This window comes from Penaeus vannamei, chromosome 4 (assembly GCF_042767895.1).
Source record: "Penaeus vannamei isolate JL-2024 chromosome 4, ASM4276789v1, whole genome shotgun sequence".
Taxonomy (NCBI): Eukaryota; Metazoa; Arthropoda; class Malacostraca; order Decapoda; family Penaeidae; genus Penaeus; species Penaeus vannamei.
The window spans coordinates 8,148,960-8,153,959 of record NC_091552.1 but is presented as its reverse complement, the minus strand read 5'-3'; the positions used below and the strand labels follow the sequence as shown (position 1 = coordinate 8,153,959).

The window sequence follows — 5,000 nt, the reverse complement described above, 5'->3', positions numbered from 1 at the left end:
AGAAGAGAAGACAGAGGAGAAGAGAAGTGAGAAGAGAACAGAAAAGGAAAGAGAGACAGAGTACACCACACTTTTAAATAATATACATATATAAATATAAAATGACGTGCAAACCTTCCAGTCTTTCGGCTGACCCGCGTTCCCGCTTAGCTCAGGGCACAAGACATTTCCTTTGTGCCAGATGTTACTAGCCGTCACGGTCCTCATGCTTACAACATACTGCCGATTCCAGAGATGACTATATATGTCCACACACACACACGCACGCACACACACATAACTTTAAAACTTTAAACGAAAAATATATCAGTGCCTCGTTCTTCCTCTTCCAAGTCTTTTTACAGAAGGTGAAGAAGATTGGAAGACTGGCATCTTTGAAACGTATGGAAAATAAATATATTCACCAACGCCTCCATCCTTCCTTTCATATAAGGCTTGCGGTTCCTTCGCGGAAAATCTACAACAAAAAATATTCAAAAATAAATGTCTTCAAAAGAATATCTTCAAAACAAACTTGGAAACATTCAAAAATCCTGAATATAGTCAGCTGTTTATTATTTCCTGTTTACTGAAATTCTAGTTTGAGAAGAAAAAGCAAAACTCACGTTTCATTAATTTCGTATATGACTCAAAAACTGAAAATTTTCTTTTCATTTCAAACGCCAATTTACTTGAAAAAAGCAGAACGCGGAACTTAAACATTGAACTTAGCAAGAAAGTTGATGTGATTTCCAACTTTTCAAATAAAGTTTTGACAGAAACAAAGCGTTATCAAGGGCCTTAGGCTTTGGTTTACGACCCCGGAGACTGTGTTCTGTTATTCTTTCTCGATAAATGTTTAAAGAACTGCAAAATATACCAAAGTTTGCTGAATTTCCAGAAAAAATCTCTCCCTCTTAATAACGTCTTTCTACAAACTTACAAGGTGTATAGACTATACGTAACGTAGATCATACTGAAAGGTAGGTCAAAGAAATCCGAAATTTAATACACAGTGAAAGCACCTCAACAACAAAGCCAGAAGAGGATGAGGCACATTCCTCGCCTCACAACTAAACATATTTCGATACGGTATCAACTCTTTTTTCACATGCGATAAAACTCCAACTTCAAACCCGAAAGTCCAGTTAAAAGTTAAATCAATCAAAATACTACAACGAATCTATGCTCACTTTCTCCCCCTTTTAGCTCTCACCCAAGATTCCACCAGTCAGGTATAGCCTCCAGACTTAGCGTTTCATCTGTCAAAACTTTCATTCATAACTTCCGCTGCAACACATCCCCTTGCCGCGAATCAACACACTATCAACAAGACGAACTTTGTGAAGAAAATTTATGTTTAGCATTCTATTGGAATAACTGTTCGATTACTGTCTATTGTAAATCTTTACGGAAACCACAAGAATTATTGCCAGGTTTTTGGTACGATGAATTCTATTTACAATTCAGAAAAAAATGTTATATTCAACCCTTGAAGACTGCACATACTCATACCATCTTTGTAAGCGATAGAGCAAATATGTGCAATTACCCTAAGACTTTCACTTTATTTTTTTACAATATTCTATATACTTAATGGATCTTGTTTAAAAGACGATCCTACGAACAGCACAAATTTAATTAATCTCAGAGGCTAATGTCCAAGCAAAATGCCGTAAGAATAAAAGACAAAAAAAATAATTTCTCGATATTACTGCTCCCTAAGAAAACTTTTGATTGTGTATTTCCGTTACCACAAACGCACTTCCAGCTGTTCAGGGATGTTAATAGACTAAGCATTTAAATTACCAGGCATATACCTGACAACATAAATAACTTAAAACATCAGCATCCTAAAATTCGAACTGCTTTAAAAGAGTAAACAAAGATGCCACGTCATACAACAAAGCGTAATAATAAAATACTAATCCTTCAAAATCAAATTCCAAATGGTTTTCACAAAGGATTTCCAGTGTTACCAATCACATGTTGGTTGAAACAAAAATACTTTTAAGACATATGTGGCTCAATCGGAATCCACATACTTACAGGGTGGGAAAAAGAGAATAAATGAACTTTAAAAAATACGTATTTTTCTGCTCTCCGTCACCACCTACACCAAGGAAAGCCTACCTCATAATGCTTCCAACACTCCTCCGTCCACTACGTCTATGAAACTCCATACGTTCAACTAAAACAACAGCAGCAGTGCACTACGCGATACTTGGGGGTGTAGATCTGTTACCGTAATAAGCCCTTCGCTCTTTGAGGTTTGTCCCCCATCACTGGCCTTGTTCCCATTACGTGTCGAGTACATTTTTTCCTATTTCGTTTTCTAAATTCTAACTCCCTCAAATAATAATTCTCCTTTCTGGAACTTTTTTCTTTTCCTTTCTTTTCTTCGATATGTTTGGAAAAAATAAATTTATCAGTCTTACTCTTTGAAATTAATCTTGAAACATACATACATGCAAGCACGCAAGCAGACAAACAAACAAATAACCATACATACAGGCACACGATCGGGAGGGAAAGGGAGAGGAAAAGGGAGAGGAGGGAGGGAGAAGAGGGAGAAAAGGGAAAGAGGGGAGGGGAGGGGGATGGGGATGGGGAGGGAGAGTGGAGAGGGGGGAGAGTGAGGGAAGAGGAGAGAGAGAGAGAGAGAGAGAGAGAGAGAGAGAGAGAGAGAGAGAGAGAGAGAGAGAGAGAGAGAGAGAGAGAGAGAGAGAGAGAAGAAAGAAAGAAAGAAAGAAAGAAAGAAAGAAAGAAAGAAAGAAAGAAAGAAAGAAAGAGAGAGAGAGAGAGAGAGAGAGAGAGAGAGAGAGAGAGAGAGAGAGAGAGAGAGAGAGAGAGAGAGAGAGAGAGAGAGAGAGAGAGAGAGAGAGAGAGAGAGAGAGAGAGAGAGAGAGAGAGAAAGGATGTATTAATAAAAAGAACGAGGGATGGTATAAGCTAGTAAGAAGACCTAATTGCTCAAACCACCATCTTTTTCATTTTAACGAAACACCTGCTTCCTGAGAAAAGAACAATCTAAACCGAGACTAAAATAGCACCGCAGAGGGTTGCTCCAACACTCAAGACCTTAGCAAACACGCAGAAGGCCCCATTGACGCAAGCAAGGAGGTCTATTTACTCTACCTTATATACAGGTAGAAGGCAAGTGAAAGTTCGTTCGTGAATACAGCTGTCAAGCGCCGAGCTCACAACTGCCACTCACAGCACGATCGACCCAACACGATTTACAGTACGCAGTTCGCCCATAGACTACAAGAGTTTGCCAATCTTTGTGCTAATCAATTAGTGTCACTCAGAAACCATTAATAATGCAACAGGAAAACGAACACAAGGGAATTTTCTCCACAAAACTTGCACAAGAGTAATTCTCGAAAGCCGATATCACGCCATCATGATACGGCACAAGGGGCCTGTGAGGTCTCGAGTGAACCTCGAGGACGAGGCCGCCTCGTGACGTCGCGTGGCGAGGCCGCCCTCGCACGTGCTTCGCGCTACCATCTGTTCGGCGTCCATCGTGTGGCAACATTTAAGCCTCAGAATAACTGCTGCAGACAAACTCCCTTACATTCCCTCCCCAAGGGACGTCTAATGACTTCTTTTCCGACGTGGAGTCTAATTCCTCTTAATTAACACCGTGTCTCACTTGTTTTATCCTCACTCTTTGAAGCATGGCGGGTTTTAAGATCGGGTTATAAGCAAGGGTCTGATTAGCGTCAATCACCACATGCCTTATTTTTCGCTCTTGTTTCCCGTATATATAATCAAGCTCAACTCACTAGCCCTGTTTGACAGAACGGTGAATAAACACTGGAGGCGAGGCTGCCATTAAAGGGTTAAAGCTCTCAATTCAACTGTTGCCTTGAACCGTAAGCTATACTAATCTCAGGTTGGTTTCACACCAAGATTGCATAGGTCAAAGCATTGTTTTCACATAAATATATGTTACGTGAGATGTGCACTCTGCTAAATTACGTCATAAATATAGTAACATAAAGCACTATCATTCGACTTGTAGAAAAGGTAATACATGCTACAAGACGGGAATATGTATGATTAAGAGCTCTGAAAGAGAGGTTATAGAAGGGAAACGAAAGGATAAACAAGACAAAAGAACAATTATCATCCTGGAAGTGGCTCTTTTAGACTTGGGTGTATTGCAATGTCCCTTCGTGTTTGTATTTCCGTCATATCACCCCGTTTCCTCTTTCTCTATTGTCACTGGCTGTTGATAGTTGCCAACTTGGTAAAGAATGTAAATATAACTGAAATCAAAAGCGTTGTTTATCAATTGTCTACGAGAAAGTGCCTACTGTAGATATTCTGATTGATCATACAAAAAGACGCCTCGTGAAAGGTCAGGCATCCGCATGCAGTGTTCCCAGATGATAATAACACAAGGTAATGGGCTGCGATTATAAATAATAAAGGTTATTATGCAATTAATAGCTTTCTACTTTACCAAAACAATCACTGACCCTACTCGAGACTCGTCAACTAGCATAAAAATAACGTGAAAGCAATGCAAAGTTCGGAAAAAAAAACAATTATTTTTAAAAATAAAGCTCTTACTAATCTTTTAGAATGGAATCAGCAAATCGTAAAACCATCTCTTAAAAGCGATGGATCTCTGTCGTAAAAATTCTCGAAGTCGCTTTCACTCAGTCACAGTTTCCCTCCTCCCTTCCCTTCCAGTTCTTCTCAACGAAGGCGCCTCACAGTCACTCCTCACACGACTGGCAGGCAATGAAAACAATCAATAACCGTCTGCCATAATAAATAATAGGAGTTTGATGGCCACGCTTCAAAGTGGTCGACTGAATACGCTCCGCTATGAACCCAAGTGCCAAATATTTACTCAAACCTCCTCTTCTGCCGATTTAAGAGACAACGAAGCAATACGAACTATTCTCTTTTTATATTCACAAGGAGGCAAGGTTACGTCATCCCGAGAACTAAGAGCGGATTACATAAGCGACCTCTACATTCGAACGCATCTGGGAAAAGAA

The 5,000-nt window shown here is 39.7% G+C and overlaps 1 protein-coding gene and 1 long non-coding RNA gene across 2 annotated transcripts in view; both read right to left on the bottom strand.

Annotated features, from left to right (window-relative positions):
- The window catches only part of LOC113803285 (uncharacterized), a gene marked incomplete in the record, with an annotated part of 376,089 nt that overhangs the window by 183,839 nt on the left and 187,250 nt on the right, over window positions 1–5,000 (bottom strand).
- LOC138861460 (uncharacterized) overlaps window positions 1–5,000 on the bottom strand; it is a 58,650-nt gene that overhangs the window by 51,220 nt on the left and 2,430 nt on the right. The gene's annotated exons all lie outside the window — the stretch shown is intronic.